Here is a 19763-nt window from a genome sequence, read left to right on the forward strand (position 1 = left end):
AAAATAAAAAAAGTCTTATAAAAAGTCAATAAATGTTTTATTCAGCCATTGGCCGCCTCTTTATTTTTACAATAAAAATATCTCTAGAATTAGTAAATCTGCAGATACCCAACTTTGCACATACGTAATATATACGTAAATAAGATGTAACTTTACAAAAATATTAGTGCGATTTGATTGTTGAAAATGGAAAAATGGTGCCTGTTCAAAATTTCAAATTAGATAACAAACAATCCAATATATTTATACACAAATTATAATGTATCAAATATTTTTAAATGTTTATTATAAACTGCAACGAAACTTTATTCAGCGAAATGTGTCAATGCATAAGCGATCAAGACCACCTATAAGTACCAGGAGCAACAAACCTTATTGCCAATCTAGAGGAATCAGCTATTAGCATCAGTTAAAAAAATTAAAAGATACAAACATGTTACAATTCCAACTAAATTAAATAAAATCAAAATTAAAATCCGTCCTTTTTTCAATTATAAAAAATCAAAAATTTCCAAATTTCTCTGTAAAATGGTTGGAATTTTTGAGATCAATATGTAAGCAAACCTGAAACTAAATCTGTTTTTAAGTTTATTACTGGCTAGGGAAAAGGTTGGCCACGCCACACAGCGTGTCGAATAATAGGATTTGTTGAGATTGCTAGGCTAAATATAAAGATCTAAGTTTGTAGTTGAACAGAAAACATATAATGAACAAAACGACTGGCTAAAGAACAATGACCTGGACGACAAAGTCGCTGAGTATGCTTGTGACCTACACACAATTTTAGGGCTTCTCATACAAAAATACGGGTCTGAAAATTTTGGCTCACTTTTAAAACTAAATTTAAAAGTTCTGGAGGATTTCAGCCAACATATGAATGCCAAAAAAGAGTTAATGAGCAGAAATGAACATGCATGGGAAGAATATAAAGAATTACAGAAAGCTTACGAAAAAGAAAAAAAACAACCGGGCTGGAGGAACTCGAACTGTCAATTTCACTGGAATCTGAAATTGAAGTTGAAGTCAAAGGGTACAAAGATAGAATAAAACATATTTCGCAAGATTTGGAGAACTATGTAGAGGAGCTTAAAACATAAAAATACTTTGATTACTAAATTACAAAATAATATTGAATTATTGAACACCGAAGTAAAAAATTGTAAGAGTGAAAACAAATGTCTTGGTGGTAGGATAAATCAATTAAAAAACAAACTAGTTTCCAATACATCACTAAATTTGCCAAATATTCACATTCAAAGGTCTGAAACTCGAACTGCCAAAACTAATACAGAGCTATGTTCCTCTGTATTGGAGGGAGGCTGGCTGACAGACGATGCAATCAAACTGAGTTTCGACCTCCTTGAGTCTTGTATTGACAAGAAACACTCTATTTTGTTTATCAGCCCTACTGTGAAGTTGGTAATAAAATGTAATGATGAATTTTCAAGTGACCTACAAGCACTAAATTTGTGTGACAGATCCTATATCTTAGTGCCTGTGAATAATGCTAATTTGATTGTAGATGGCACACAGAGTGTTCTGAATCAAGCAAGAGGTTCGCACTGGAGTCTGCTTATGTATGTGAAGGATAAAAAAAAGGTTTGTCTACTTTGACTCTGCCGGGAAAATGCAATACAGCTCCAGCAAGTATCATTGCAAATAAACTTATAAAATATATGAACCTGGAAGAAACTACTGATTTTTGAAAATTGTGTAACCCCTCAACAAAGCAACTCCGAAGATTGTGGATTATTTTTGCTTTTGATAATTGAGACTGTAATAGTAAATATAATCAAATCTTCTGAACAGGTAACGCTAAACTTGCATATTAATGAATTGATATATGGACTAAGCGTGTACAGGTTGTATCAATGTTATATAACAATACTAGCAAGTGTAAGACCATGAAACAATTAATATCAATGACAATAAATTCAAAACCAACCACTTACAAAGGTGGCAAGAGTTCTTATAATGTAGCACACAAGGAGCACACGAATGGTAGATCAGTAAACAATTCTGTTCAAAACTCTGGGAGTGTGGCAGCTGCTCAACCAGCACTAGTTACTGGGGACGATGTCACCAAGTATCTTACTATACAATCACATGCAGTGGAGAGAGGTGGAGCAATTTGTCAAATCATAAACGGAGATGTCTGTACTCAAACGAGCTCACCGGTTGGAGAGACGTCCTTACCATTGACAGTGGCTTGTGACATAAACTAATCTTAAAGAAAGACAACAAATGTTGGAACATGAACTAAAGAAATTGGCCCAGAAAGTCTCGGAATCTAAAAATCCAAGGCTTTGATAAACCTCCCATCTACCAACAAAACACAAGCTCTGACTTACATAAAACCAAAATATTTAGAAAAACTAAGAATAGTAATATGTCTAGTGTATCTTTGCAAATTGCCAAGCATATGGAAGGTACAAAATACTGTAAAAAAGTTTTCAAGGAAGCAGTCAGATCAGAAAAGGCTCAGATATACTTACTAATCTCCCAATGACACAACGGCCAAGACCTATCACAACTGTTCCCAGTTCACGCTCTCAAGTTTCACAACAAAAAGTTACACGGCAGTGGTGATGACTAAAGCTCCTATCGTTATTTCACTGCCTCACAGGACACCACCAGCACTAGCAAAGATTCGAAAAAAGGTGAAAGTTATGATGAGTTTTTTTTTTTAACCGATACATAGATGAATACAAACTACACATAACGTCTACAACAAGTTTATCTCTGCATGACACATCAGTACAAGATATCCCTGGGGTGGCACCCAGGTTGCTCTCAAAACTCTCCAACTCTCAAATTAGTGCTAATAATTTTTTTTTAGAACAAAACGTGACAAAAAAAAACAGACACAAAAACAGTCTCAAACCAAAAACAAAAAATAAAATTAGTAATCTTTCACCAAAACATAGACAGACTGAGCAACAAGATTGATAGATTAAACCACTTTCTATTCATAAACAAGCCAAATATTATTATTATTATTATATAGTTGTACTAACTGAGCATGGCCTAAATTCCCTAATACTCAACAATGTTTGCTTGACTAACTATGTTCTGGTTTGCTGCTTTCTGTAGAGAAAATCATCTCAAAGGGGGTTACAGCTATATTCAAGCAAGACAACCTCGCTAATGAAGTTGAAAGTATCCTCTCAGAAAAACACAGTATTGAGTTATTATGTGAAATTGCAGGTATAAAAATACATCTAAGCAAAAAGGAAACCTTATATGTACTTGGTGTTTACAGACCCCCCTCTGCCTCACTTGAGGAGGCCCTTACACAGATGACTCAAGTGCTGGAAGAAATTCCAAATAACAACAATGGAATTTACATTCTAGGGAACCTTAACGTTGATAGTCTGACACAATCAAGAGAAAAAACTGCAGTAAGTGAAATGCTTGCCACTTTCAACATAACAAGGATTCCTCTGCCCCCAACCAGAATAACCTCCACCATTGCTACTTCAATAGATGTAGTATGCACCGATCTGGACTTGGGGAAGGTTAACGTTGAGGTTATCTATACCTCGCTTTCTGATCATACAGGACAGCTCTGCAAGCTTGAAGTAGACTGTTGAAGCAAAAAGACCTACTAACATGACCAGACGGATTTTCAACTTTCACAATCTCTCAAACCTATCAAACCTCCTTGCATTAAACTCATGGGAAAGAGTCGAGTCAGCACCTACAGTAGAAGAGGCATACTCAGTTTTCATTAGTACAATTACAACAGCACTAGACATCACATGCCCCCCTTAAAAATCAAGAATTAACAAAAGAAAAACATACGCTTTACAACACAGAAGTAGATGAACTGCGAGCAGACTTCATAAGAGCTAATGAAAAATGTGCACTCAGCAAAAAGGAAGAGGACAAATATATAGCTTTTCAAAAGAAGAAGGAATATGATATGAAGCTGCGAGTACTCAGAAAAACAAAGTGTGAACAAAGAATAGCTGAGGCAAGTAACAAAAGTAAGGCTGTATGGGAGATTGTCAACAGTGAAAGGAAATCGAAAAAAAAGGACTCAGAAACAGTCTGGCAGTTGAATATCAATGGTAATACAGTTGAAGACCTGAAAGAAATTGCAGAATACTTTAATAAATTCTTTGCGACTACAGCGGAGGATACTCTGACCAATAACAAATTCTCCCAGAACTTCAGTGATCGAGGAGCCAAGAGATCATTACGAAACAGCACTCAACGAATTCCAATTGGTAACATCAGAGGAGGTACTGAAAGTCATTTCTTCTATGAAATCCAAAACATCCACTGGAGTCGATGGGATAAATTCAAAAATATTAAAGTTCTGCAGAAATGAAGTTTGTATACCAATCGCCAGTATTGTTAACAAATCCCTAACTCAGGGTAGATGTCCTGAGAATCTAAAAACCTCCAAAGTGTACCCTCTGCACAATCAAGGTAATAAAAAGGAAGTGCAGAATTTCAGGGCCCATCTCTTTAATTCCTACAGTGTCAAAAGTCATGAAAAAGGTCATATTGACACGTCTCTCACACAGCATTTGGAGATAAATCGCAACCTACCAGAGAGACAACATGGCTTCATATCGGGAAGATCAACCACCAGTGCCCTCATTGATTTGGTTGAGCACCTCATTGACAACTTTGAGGAGGGAAAAAATGTTTGTAGTGTTTTTCTAGATCTAAGCAAAGCTTTCGATTGCCTTAACCACAGATTATTATTGACAAAACTTAGCTCTTTAGGCATCAAGGGCACAGCACTAAAGTGGTTTTAAAGTTACTTGCAGGGTAGAAGGAACATAGTGGAGATCAAACAGGTTCTTGAGGGAAATATCAGAGTTGAAACATCCGAAACCGATGGAAATTAAAAGAGGTGTTCCTCAAGGATCTGTCTTGGGGCCTGTACTGTTTGTGCTTTTCATTGGAGACCTTCAGGAGAACTTGGGGGAGGGGTTGCTATCCAGTGTCATATGCGGATGACACTGTCCTCGTCACAAACAACAAGTCAGTGCAGGCACTGGAAATTGACACCTACACATCAATAACTAGAGCTAAGCACTACTGCCTGAACAACAATCTGATTTTCAATGCATCATATGGGGAAGACATAAAGATTATGTATCTTTGCCACTGGACCTAGAACAAGTGCTCTCTACAAAGCATTTGGGTGTCACAATTGACAATCGTCTCTCATGGAATCAACATGTAGACATAATGTGTTCAAAACTCAGCACAGCTCTTTTTGTTTTAAAGAGAGTTAAAACACATTAGCACACCAGAAGCTACTAGAATCGCTTACTTTGCGCTTTTAGAGACACATGTTCGCTATGGAATAGTACTTTTCTATCACCAACCTTCAGCGAGTCCTAGTTATGCAGAAGCGTGCAGTGCGAATCATGGCTGATTTAAAATCCTCAAGATAGCTGTAGAGATGCTTTTAAGAACTTGGGCATACTCACAGTGGTGTCTATTTACATTACGGAGGTAATATTACTGGCTATCAGACAAAACTGCTTGAGGAACCGTGATATCCATGAACGCCAAACAAGACATGGCAATGACTTCAATCTGCCAGACCACAGATCAGCTCTATTCGCCAAGAAGCCAACCTATGCAGTTGCCAGGTTGTACGACATGCTACCAGGAAAACTTAAGAACCTTGGCCCACAAGTTTTGAAGAGGAAAATGTTCAAGTGGCTAATGGAAAAGACTGTATACAGCCTAGAAGAATTTATGACCATCAACACCTACTAATAAAAGTTTACATAAATGTTTCAACTTATACTTTTTAAGAATGTATTTGACGCTGTCTCTGTTCTTGATGAGTATGAAAATAAAGGATATTGTCTATTGTCTATAAAAAAAGATTTGATTCTTGAGATTTCCTGCAGGCAGATACTCTGACAGACAATTATACCCAGAAGAAACTTGTGCCTCCTCAAGCAGAAAAATTGAAATTTTGTCATCTCAGTCAGCTAATTGAAAGCTTCAATGACGTTCAGCCCAAATTCTGTGGGTGGACATCATTATAGAACTCATTCTTGTCAATTTAGAAATGAAAAGTTTTATGCAAAGTTTAAAATTTTTAGATGAAACTTTTCTCATAGAATTTCAACATAGTATATTCAAATTTTTGTTCATTAAGTTTGGTTTCATGCATCTTAAAATGATTGTACTAAGTTTGTTTAAATTTTACACATTCTGTTATTTTCTCGTTGTAATCATGGTTACCCATAAGGCAATGGTAAAAATATTCGCTAACGCTAAGCCAAATCCTAAGGAGTGATATGCACCATCGTTGAACTTGATATTACCTATATAGAAATGAAACTGCATGCAAACTTTCAAGTTTATTGGCCAGTTCGTTGTAGTGATAAGGTGTGAACAGACACACATAAAATGAACATTTTTCAACCCTTCGAGTGATACGCTTTGCTAACGCTGATTATGACGGACATTTTCTAGGTCTAAGTGTCATTGTTATATGTTGTTACCACTTAAAGGAGTGATCTGGGCACTGGACATCGTTAAAATAAAACTCCGAAAGCCGTTTCGATAACTAGAATATGGCGTTCCTTCAGCGACTATTACCTCAAATATAAAATTAAACATTCAAAAAGGTTAATAGAAGAAGAAACGCGATTCTCTACACACACACCACAGGTTGAAGTAAAACAATAAAGGGTCGTTTTTGTAAACTCAGCAGTTAAGTTAAATACAAAAAATCAACATTTAAGTTTACGCTATTATATTTTTTTTAATTAATTTTATTTGAGTTCAGCGTGATTCTTTTAAATTGTTAATATTTTTGCATATTTGGTTTTAACTTTTATTTCCGGTTACCTAAAGAGAGAATATACTAATTGTTTCTATTTACTTTGGTTACATTTACGTACATTGGTTTACGGTTTGATGCAGAAACGGATATAACGTTCGTATCGTCTTCTTTGTTTGCTATATTTTCAATCTAAACGATATGTTGTAAATAATAAACAGCTTGAAGGTTTTCAAACTATATTAAGAGCCGGTGCTGTTTTAATTTAAGTTAAATGTTTATATTGGAATTGTGAACTAGTAAATTCCATTACTAGTCTCAAAAGTGACTTGGTGAATGCTACGAAGACCCGCTATAGAAATTTCGTCACGAGTATTAAACGATACTTTTCATCACGATGCAAAAGCACACGAAGTATTTTAAAATATTTTCTGACGTTTCCTACTCTGGTAACTATTTTTCCATAAGAAAACGTACCGTCGTTTTATAATTAATTTTGGGATTAAAATCAGCTGTTTCAACAGAGGACTTTCAAAACGAATAACGGAATCTCACTGATTGCTTATACAGGGAAAGTATTGTTTTTGACATAATAACGTGTGGTAGAGGGAAAATAAGCTGTTTAAACATAGGGCTGTTAAACAAATAACGAAATTGTTTATAGAAGGAGAGAAATATTTATATAAGAAAATAATTGTATACATACGGAAATAAATGTCTGGGAGAGGGAAAATTTACTGATTTAGCTACTAGGGAAACGATGACTTTCACAGATCACAGCTGTATTAAAAAGTAGCTCATGGCCGTACAGAGAGATGACAAATAATTTATTAAGAGGAAAATATAAAGTTCAAAAGATAAGAGCGAAGAGAGAGCTAGTTTAGTTTGTTATAATGACGTGAACGCCTCTTCCGCCAGATGATATTAAAAACAGATAGAAATAATTTAATTTTTGGCTATGAAATAGCGGGATATTAAAGTGAATGTCCAAAATGTAATAACAAAATTCAGACACAGGTGGAACAGACCAAGGAAGCTGGGACACATTTGGAATTTATTGCTCAATCTTCCCACCGCGTCCCGGCCTCGTATACCAACTCATATTTTACACTCTACAAAATTAAAACAGCAACAGTGTACAGTCACTCTCGGAATTTTGTCTGTGACGTGAATATCACAAACAATATATACGCCGAGAAAATTTATAAAATTTATATTAAGTGTGTGATTACTCAATAAAATATAACTTATTGGAAATTCAAGTTTAATACCGGCACTTATACGCTATATAACTCATTTTCAGATCCAATCTTCGACTTGGACACATGCAGTTTTGAACCTGTCAATAGGATGAAGGCTTACTAATAATTTTAGAGACTAGCGTTCGACTGGCGGTAGGATTTATAATGGAAATGATGCTGTAGTGTAAATGAAGTTATGCACGGACGCTAGCTTTTTATGCCTTAAGGCTCGTAAGGAGTCAGAATAAAATTTGAAAATAGAGTATAGGTCGAGATGTACTTGAAATTAAAAGTATATTTTAGTAGTACTCAATACTTTACACCGGACCTCAAAAGGCTTACCCCATGCAAAACGCCGATATCAAGGACACACTTTAAGAATATCAATAAATACGATGAATTAGTTCTTATGTGTTAGCAACAATGATCACAACAATGGGATTCCCGAGATAGTGCATTATTTTTCACAAGTCTAAACACTCAAGAACTAATTCATCATTCAATGAAGAAACTCGGCAAATATCTCAGGATATGTTAACCAACTTTAAAATGCCGCCATTTTGAATAGGATAACCCTTTAAGAAATAGAGTCGCCGCAATAGTCAATATGGCTTCTGCATCGTTGGTTGCAAGCTTTTAGTCAATCTTACACTACATCCTTTATTAAAGTGTTATTTTCGTTCTCAATTATCCCTAAAGTTTTCCTTGGAATCTTGTCAGCCTGACGTGCTTCCGACACTAGGATGAAGATGGCTTACACTAGGGCCAAAATGAATTATAGACATATTTTCGAGACTATTTTTGAAGTCTTTTTGACTTTAACATAAAGTTTATTCGTAAAATGTTGTATTTATATTTATACCTTTTCCGGCCAAAAGACATGTTGTCTGTAGAAGTAATCAGTTTGATTTTAAATGAATTATTATATTAATTGGGCGTGAAGTAGAAACATGGAATTTATTTAAGTTTGTTCTAGTCTATCTTTGACTTCAACATAAAATTCAATCGTAAACTTTGTATTTGTATTTATACTTTTTCCTCGCCAAAAAACATGACTGGAAGAGCATTGAAGGAGTTAAGTTATTTGGAGACATAATTAGTTTCATTTTTAATAACGTGTCAATCGGGCTTGACTTAGAAACGGCGTTTATTTACGTTGAACTCTAAGAAGGGAAGAAAATAATTTTCTCAAGTTAATAAAAATAAGTTCAGTTTCGATATTATCAGTATAATGAAATTGTGATTACATCCAATAATATTCTAACTAGCCTAATACAGCTTTATTAATAGCTGGCAGCAGGTAATACCTACAGTATTTATCAATTTGGAGTTTCTAGAAAAAATTAATTTAAAGTGAGTTTAAAATTACCTACTTTCTTTTTACATACTGTCACTGTTGAAAGTAGATTTGATAAAAAAAAATAAAAGAGAGAGTATCTTCAATTAATTGCATGCTATGTCGCTTAATCAGGGTCATCACACAAAGGACCCTTTGTCCTGATTTCACACCCGAGCTCTACAGTTAATTGCCAGCCAGCCCAGCAAAAAGACATTACTCCCTAATTCTGTGATCACACTCCAACAGCGTGTTCATGATCCAATATATTAACCTATTTTTACAGAAACAATTTACATTTTGTCGTGTCTGTAAAAGATCAAAAGTACCTGAAAATTATTATTGTAAACACAAGTAATTCATTTCAAATATGTTGATACATGATTAACAAGGAAATTTGGTGACAATCACACCTCGTTTTCTTTTCTTAAACTTAAATCAATTTCCGATGGGTTTTCGCATTATTTTTTTCAGTGATCACGTAAATGTACCGCCAGAGAAAATCGACACAAACTATGAGGACTAATTTAACATTGCAACTTTGTCAGAGCGTAAGCTCGAAGATAAAGTTTACACCGACTCACGTCGAAAGCGATTTTGTCGCCACGGAGTTACGGATACCATATGGGTAACCAATATGTGATTGACTGAGATCTTCTCTCGAACTCATGTTTGTGGAAAGAAAATGGGGGGGGGGGGTTTCTAAACCCACTTTGTACTTGATCCTGTTTTCGTTCTATTCGGAACTCATCAGCATGGCGAAGTGTAAGGGATACTTTAGTGGAGGTGAATAATGCCTATAACTATAAACATCAGTGGACCCAGTAGTGAGCCCAGAGGCTTGCTTTATATCCGGAGAAAAAGTTCACCCTGCAATGTCACGGGCGGTGTTTATACAGATATGTTGGGAAATGTACCAACCACTGTAAATATTATTGGTCCCACTATGTCAGAAGCCACTTAACAAGTTACATAACTCTTTAGTTTAAAAAGGTATGAGAAGTCAGTATTTATTACGCTCAATAGCAAAAACTATTCTAAGACCTATTGTGCCATAGAATCTAAAGCTTTACATCAGAAATGAAACACTTAACCTTTAACATTGGTAATTTATAAGAGTCTTGTATCATGAAAATAAAAAAAAAAATTTTCTTTCACAAATAACACTTATAAAAGATTTATCACTACTTTTCTTTTGTATGGTGAAAACCAAGTCGCTATCTTAATGGTGTTAGTGGTGTCTGAATTGAATACTGAGTTTCCGAAAATGATGCGACAGATTACAGATAAAAATGTTTGTGACATAATTTAAAGCCCCTTCGTTTTTCCTGTTAAATTTGTATTATTATCCCTAGAAACAAAATTGTGATATCGCAAAAGTTAAAATTCTTTTACCTACACTGTGTTTGGAATTTCAATTTACCTATAATTTTAACGAAAAGAAGAGTTTTTAAAAATGCTTAAAGAAACAACATAATATTCAAGGACCTTTATTGGTACTAAGGGGTAGCTTCATACTTGAATTAGTAGTACTGTGCTGTATGTTGACCATGAATAGATTATTTAAAATACTCACACATAAATGCATGTGGACGAAATCCTACAGAGTAGGGTAACACGGAATGAAAAGAAAGTAGGATGAGCTGCGCATGCGCGGCCCTGTCTATACCACTTGTAGCAAGAAGATTTCATATATTATTAACGCTCCATTTGGGACTGTTCCATTGAATATTGGTTCTAAATCATATCTGCAGCTGTAGCGGTTATATTTTAAACTGATCTGAACTTGACAAGACATTATCGCGAACAAAGTGGTAGTTATAAACTTGTTATCGAAGTTTATCCTTTTCGAACTAAAATGTAATAAAAATGGAGTAAATGAATTTAATGAAAGATCTATATCATATGCATAATGTGTATCCTGTTTATTTGGCAGGAAGAGTATATAAACCTTGACTTTAATATTGTTATCTTTCTTTCTATAATAGAGTTAAACTTAATGGAATGATATAATAATTGATTCCTATTTTGTACATTTTTTGGGCTTTTACAAAAGAAAACTTGTTCTTAAATTTTATTTAAACAATCATAACATATAACACTAGCATGCAAAACTTGTCTTTATGGGGTGGCCTATGTGTATACACCGGACATGTAGGTCTGCATGAATAATCTCAACTTTAGACATTGTAACTATCGTCAAGTTTTGAAAAAAAGCCTTTAAGATTTCGATAATCTCAGATAGAATAGAAAGTCTGCCTATTGAATTTAAAACGTTTGCTACATTTCTGGTACAGCTGAATTATTGCAGAGCTAATAAAGATCTTATTCCAGCTAGTTTTGATTGACAATACGAAACTGTGAACGTATAGTGTTTGCTCGGAGGATTAAAACCCAATGGCAAGGACGAAAATATCCAGTCAAACTACGTCGCATCCATACAGTTGTTGTGTCTTTATCTTTATCAAAGAACGCGATTGAAACTTGCGCAATTTTTTCCTTATTTCTTTCACAGATGTCCTAATTAATTAAATCTGAGTTTCAAACAAATCTGTATAACGCTTAAATACTATTAAAAAATATTAAAACTGAAATACATATAAATATTATAATTCTTATAGTCTATACGAGTATTAGAATGAAATTTAAAATTTCTATATTTTTCGAATGACAAGCTTCTTAAGGGAATAAAAATTTAGGTTTTTCAACGCATCTATATGATTTTGGTAGAATCTGATTTTCACCAGAGCTCCAGTTCTGCATCACTTCCTACCAATGACATGTCGATTTATAGAATGGCTTAAAATAAAATAATCCATTAGCGAAGAATACAAAGTAACAATTATAGTGGATTTACAGAAACGCTAAGAATGCAAAAACCCAAACATTATTAATTTAAAGAATATCTAATAATGTAAAATTGCCGCATATTATTGCTTTATAGAATATTTTATAATGTAAAATTAATTATATTATTGATTTACAAAATATCTGATAATGCAATTGCCATATATTATAGATTTAAACTATATCTGAAAATGTAAAATGCCATATATTATTGATTTTCAGAATATCTAAAAATAAAAATGCTATATATTACCCTTTGAAGACTACATGCTAATTCAGTGTAGTAACTATAAGCAATTTAAAGAATAGCTGCAAATGTAAAATGGCATCACCCATTTTCAGAATGATTATAAATAGAGAAGAGTTCCTACCGGTCTTTTCAGGTTTCTAAAATCAAAATCATTATACAAAAATGTTATTTTATTCAAAAAAAAAAAAAAAAAAGGAATTGGTTCTTTAACATTGGTTGATTTATTTACTAAAATTTCAAACCCTCAATATTTATTTATCTTCTCACTTAATACTTGAAATACGAACACCATCTTCTCTTTGTTAACTCGCCGCTAATATATTTGGACAATCCACCAAGTTTTCTAATCCAAGTTCCCCAAGAGTGGTCCACAAGAGATATTTATATTATGACCAAAGTTACTCCTCTCGTAATTGAATTCGGTCTCAATTAGAGTTTTATCATACTGTTTACTCCCATCTTGGAATATATCTTTACAATATGTAATTTAATTTCTTGTTAACTATTTGGAACAAAGTTATTACAAACTAAGTTGCCATATTGGTTAAAATTTGTCATAACATTGTACTAAGAATCCCACCTGTGAATGTTTTGCAAATAAGATTATCACGATATATTGGCACTATTAGCAATTTTACCGTAGTTAAATGAAATGCAAAGGGATGGCACACTCTTCCCCTTATAACAGAAGCAGAATACAAGCGACAGAAGTAGACGCAAAAAAAAAAAAAAAAAAAAACGCTTTTAAAACTAAGTTGGATTTCAAACCCACATATGTATTTAGTTTCTTGGTGAGTGTAACAACATAAAATCAACTGTGGAACCGTAAATAAATTAGAGTGGAAGTGAACTATACGGTTGTATCCGACTCTTTTAGACCGTAACTTTTCAGTGTACGTAAGTTTATATAATATTTTTTTTACTAGGAAAAAAACAAATTATCACTATGCACTTGAATAATCTTAGACAAAGTTTATTAAAAGAGACGAGAGTAGACACTTTTTAATCAAAGTTAGTTTTTGTTGGTATATATTTTTTGATCGGGACACAAGTTTAACTCAACTATGAAACGTGACAATACCTTATATAGAAAATTAGAACTACACAGACGGAAGTTGACACTTTTTAACCAAATTAGGTTTTCGATAATTATATGTTTATATTTATTCATACAACATCGGATTTACATTTTGAATCTCACCATGGAAACTGAAATAATATGTACCTGATATGTATACTTATGTTTTAAACAATTGTAGGGCTCTAACATATTACATCATAAATGCTTTCACTAAGAAAGCTATCGCCTCCGAATTTGCGTATTAAGCCGCGGGTAATCTGCCAGTGTATATTTTCTGAATCAGAGAAACACGGCTAAATCAGCTATGGTCGAAATGTTTGCGTCTTGTTGGAATTAGAATTGGTTTTCCGTATCATTAAGTGCCATTTGAGGACCTTGCTAATCGTTTTGGACTCATGTCCTTATACAATAGAAGACGACTTTAGGACGCCACATTTCTCTTCAAGCTTCTTATCAATTTTATTGATTCTCCTCATCTCAGTCGGATCGATTTACACACCCTACTGGAACTCGCACTCTAGATATATCTTTGGTCGCAGGCAACACGATAGAAACTGAGTACTTTGCTCCTCTGCCTTGACTTCAACATCTTGGCTATGTATGAACTTTCCACTATATTTTAAGAAATTATTGTCATCACTTTTAATAGAATTGTTCTCCAGTTTTCGAATCGCACGTGAATGAAGACTACTCCCTCATTTTGATAGGTTTATTTTGTAACAATTATTATTGTAATGTCTGCAACTGCAGCTTATTGTGTTTCACATTGTTATTGTTGTACTTAATATGTTTATTGTTTGTTATATTGTTGAAAAATGAATATACCGTTGATAAATAAATAATACTGTTTAACTTTTCACCTACTTTTTTAACTTAAGGAAAGTCATGAAGATCTAAATTGCTTTTCAAAAAATGCAAAACATTTCTGGTCTCGCCTCTGTATGTGTTGCGTGTAACACGAAAATGCTGTTCGGTAAGTAGCAAAGTGAAGCGAGAAACCTTTCTCTAGATTGACTCGCGGGGTAGACGATATGTTTACGTCACCAGTATGATTGATGGGTACCTGATAGAAAAAGAGCTGGAATAGTTATGCTAAAGTGGAAGCCAGGGAATGTTCCAGCAGTTAATTTCAGCAGTGGAGCAGCCGTTAGTACCAAAGGGATACAACACTAATGGCATTATTGTCAATGTTTATGAGGTTATAATATAGAAGGTTATCAGAAAATGTATTGTTATTATTAAAACAACTCGCTCAAAAAATATCAAACAGAGTACACTGTTTAGTGTCCTATAGCTCAACGATAATATTTTAAGGGGCTATAGATTGGCTAATGCTTAATAAAAATAATAATGCTTTTTTTTCTTACGGGACTCTGTATACGAAGCACTAAGTTATGTTTACTTAGTGCAATAATCTAAAAACAATTTGTACTGTTATATTGATCTAAACAATTCACATATCGTGTAAAAAATTTGAGGATAGTAATTGCTTTCATCCTGTGATGAATATTTGGTATAGTGAGTTTAAGTCAGGCAATAATGACCCGCTGAAGATAATCTGTATAATTTAGGTTTGTCTGGTTACTAATAAAATTACTGGTATTTTTATTAAATGTTCTGTTATGATTTTAACATAAACCAGTACGTTATATCACAATGTTAAACTTTGACTATTAAGACGGCGCGGCGTACAATTAATTCACTCTTCGAACTGTATCGTTCATGTTTGAACAAAATAAATAGGCTACATTGATTTTATTGTAAAGCACAAACACATTAGTTGTGCACAAAAAAATGTATGATCTCCCACCTCAACGTATATAACTATATAGAATTGATATTACTCTATTGTAAGCATTGTATTATCTACTATATTTGAGGCATAAAAACAAAGTTTATAATTTTTAATCGTAATTTTTATAATTACGATACGATCAGACCACTCACATCAAACGCAAATATAACCTGAGATAGTAACTTACAAATTCTTATTAATATTACAAAATAAAATAGCCAAGATTTACTTTATATTATATAGTTAGAAAACGAGTTACAAACATCAACTCAGATAAGCAATAAAATAAGATTAAATCTGAAGTAAAAAAAGCAATTTGAAAGAGGAGAAACTACAGCAGTTTGAGACATTGATGTTTAAAGAAGCCGCATTTCCCTGACTGCATTTTAACTGCTCCCTAACGGCAGTTTTTACGGCAGTTCTCGCGTTCTCTGTACATTTCGTACGTTTTTGTGCTCGTAAATAATCAGGTTTATTCGCAGCAACCTACAAGCACTTACTTCTTGGATCGATAATTCTTAGCAAGGCCACCAAAATAAGATATTTATAATATAGTGTTTTGTACTTTAAACTATAAAACTTTAAGACTTAGTATATATGACGATTTATGAATTGCCAGCTTAAACACTGATTGGTAGAGAAAAGTATTATAAATGAATTAGTCGTACGTATCAATAAAACAACAATTGAACACTATAAGGTACCTGACATTGAAAAACCAAGAAAAATTACAAATATGTATTTATAAAACAATAATGATACTGAGGAACTTCTAGGGCACAACTTTATCATTGCTCTTTACTAATTTGGTTTGATGTTAATCCATGGGCTTGATTAAGTTGTCTTTTTACGTCTATTAAAATACACATTTGCTCATCTTTTTATGTTTTCCTCACACGGAGATTATTATAGACATTTTGAGAAGATTTGCCTACATTGACCTGAGTTAACATGACCACTGAATAGTAAATTACATACATCTTGTCCAGAATCACAGTCATAGTTCTTCCTTGAATTGAACTTTGACAACATCACCACTGGATAGTAAACAACATACATCTTGTTCGGAATCACAGTCATACTTCTTCCTGGAATCGACCTTTGTCAACATCACCACTGGATAGTAAATTACATACATCTTGTTCGGAATCACAGTCATAGTTCTTCCTGGAATTGACCTTTGTCAACATCACCACTGGATAGTAAATCACATACTTCTTGTCCGGAACCACACTCATAGATAATCCTTAAATTGACCTTATTCAACATCGCCACTGAATTGTTTTTGTGGCTTGACAGGGTATATGACATAGATTGAAACAAGCGATTACCATCTCCTTTATATTGGCATTTCTTTTTCGTTATGTTCTGTTCTATATTCGTATTGAAAATAGGGTTATTGAAAAAATAAAATTCATAACAAACTTGTCTCACATGATTATTAGATAGCTGGAAAAAAGTTATAACTGTATCTTACTATTCGATAAGAATTGTGTCGAATCATTCATTTAAGACCGGAAGGGAAATCTGAGGAAATGTGGAAAATCTACGAATCATCCCATTTAATTTTACATGGTAATATTGAAGATCAATTCACTTAAAATTTAGTGTTTCAATTAATATATAGAAATATACGTTTTCTTGTATAGTATAGTAATAAGGAAAGTAGATTCCACGCACAAAGATTCGAAGATGGTTGAACTGTCGGATGGATTCACCTACTCATCAATAGAATGACAGTTGAGGTTTTCATGTCGCTGATTCTGACTCTTTTGACATCTCCAGATGACAGTTCTCTGAGAATACTCGTTTAGGGAATGCTCTGGAGATGCTATACGAAACTTGTCATACAGAGATGTTAAAAGCGTCTGAATCAGTAACATGAAAGCCTCAAATGTCATTATTTATATGAGAATGGTGAAACCAAGCGGCACTTTCCAAAATCATTGTTCCACATTTTACCCAGTTTGTACAATAAACGATTACTAATCGAGAGCCGTTAATAATTTGTTGACTTGGTGCGAACAGAAGGACGTAGGGACCTAATGGCTTTCCAAAGGAAACTTTTGTGAGCGGGTGTAAAGGTGTTGATACATTGCGTGATACATAATGTGAGTATGCATAAGTCCTCGTGTGCAATGTTGGGTTCGTGTGATAAACTGAATGAAATAAAACTAAAAATATTTCAAACTTACCACAAGGGCACTATTTTAGTTGCAGACTCGGAGTAAAAATGAGCTTGTGATAATTTGTATTTCTGCCTAGTATATTCTAGCAGTGCATCAACTAATACTCCCTGGAAGGATAACAGGAGTTAAGACATATGCTATTTTATATGTTACCAAACGTATAAAACAACGTTTTGAGGATTTAAATCCACCCTCTTCTTCAGGTGCGAAAGTAATTAGTACATAAACAGGAAAGAAAGAATGAAGAAAGATACGTCTTAATGTGTGAATAAAATTAGTATAAGTACAGATTTGCATGCATCGGTGACTTCTCCCCACAAATTATGATTAGTAATTAAATATTTTTGTAAACAATGAAATGGTTTAAAAAGTAATCGAAGAGCAGCAGCGAGCGCAGCAGTGGAACACGCTGTTGGTTTCACCAGACCGAAGGCGAATAGCGATCACATGGGCTTAATGTTGTACCATTGTTTTATTTAACAACTACAGATTTAATTATTGTGGCGTATAAGCTACTTTCATGTACAATAATCTTTCCTTGGAAAACAATTAATTTAGGGAAACAAAGAACTGTTTCTTTGTAAATGAAGTTAGTCTCAGATAAGGATTATTTTGAGAAGATTAACAGAGTTAGCGTAAGCACAAGGAGCGGGAAAGGCTTAACACAATTCGCAGATTCTTCTGCGAAACCGCAGTCTGTATAGTGTTTAGCGTTGATAATCTCGGTCCGCCAGTTAGATTGCACAATTTCCGGTTTAAGTTATATCGAATATGTTGGTTTAATAAGATTGCATGCAGTATATCACATGTATATGCAGTATATGAATTTAATAGACACAATAATATCTAATTAAGATTCTTTATAGATGTTTAATATATAACTTATTTATTTAATATATATATAAAATACGAATTTAAGAGAAGATGTTTTAATGAACAAATTTACATAGCATTCTGTGTATTCTTTGAAAAGATTGTTTCAAAGCTGAGGAAAGTGGAAGTGGATTGTTTGCCAAACAAACCGGAAGTAATTAACTTGGAACGTTATCAATCATGAGTGTTGCGGCAGATATAGCACATATATGTGCTTTCTTATCAATTTTGACGTTATAACTTAATTTTGTGATTTTGTGTTAAGACACGCAAATAGAAAAGTAATGAAAATAAACAAATGGGACATGAAACATGAACATGAGTGATACGTGACGTGGCGACTGGAAGTGTAATCTGATATCTCTCTATTAGTGATATCATATCAGACGAGAGGATCTGTAGACCCCTCAGTATACGATCTGATCTGTGACTACAACTCAGTTTTATTACTCACAACTCACAGTAAGTTTTAACGTTATTCATATAAATCTTTCGAATTCCTTTCCAATAAAACTATCAATCTATCTAAAATTAAGCTTTTAGTTTTATTAATGACAGTTATAGGTTACACATACAAAAGGTGAACGTACAAAAGAATTTGGGGTATTAAATTCAACAAAATATATATAAATACAACTTATAAACAAGTCATTGAAAGTTTTACAAAATATAATTGCATCACAACGACTAAAGTTCTTTACGTATGCTACGTAAACATTAGTAATGACAGCACACATTTTGACTGTGAACGAGATAATGGAGAATTGTAATGACAATTAAATAAGTACAGGCACTGCTTTGTCGTTATGATTCTAATGATACTCAGTTCCCCTCATTTGGTAGAAAAAGCAATTTGTAATCTTTGCATACACACTTTAAGAAACACTATAATAAAGAGAGTGGAACATACATATATAAAACATATTTCAACTATATACGTATCAATTAGAATTCTTAAAAGTAAAATCCGTCAGTTGGTAAGCAAAGTATCTGAAAAGAACGTACGCTCACCAAATTAGAAAAAAAAAATTTAAAGTCGAATGAAATTGAGAAAACCAAAAGAAATTTAATAAAAAACAGACATTCATCGGGGATAATGGTTTTTAGTGGATCTGTGATGTTGGCAACACTGACGAAGACGGCGCCCCCTGACGCTCGTGAGACCATGGAACCCAGTCAAGGCGTTAGTCCTCAAGTGTGAGATACCAGTACGTAATACTTAAACTAATTAATTATAATGCATACAGATGCTGGTTCGGGTGGTGATGTCTGTGATGTTGGCGACACTGGCGGAAACGCAGCTCCCCGACGCCAGTACATAACACTTAAACTAATTAATTATAATGCATAGGGATGCTGGTTCGGGTGGTGATGTCTGT

This window comes from Homalodisca vitripennis, unplaced genomic scaffold, assembly GCF_021130785.1.
Source record: "Homalodisca vitripennis isolate AUS2020 unplaced genomic scaffold, UT_GWSS_2.1 ScUCBcl_24;HRSCAF=613, whole genome shotgun sequence".
Taxonomy (NCBI): Eukaryota; Metazoa; Arthropoda; class Insecta; order Hemiptera; family Cicadellidae; genus Homalodisca; species Homalodisca vitripennis.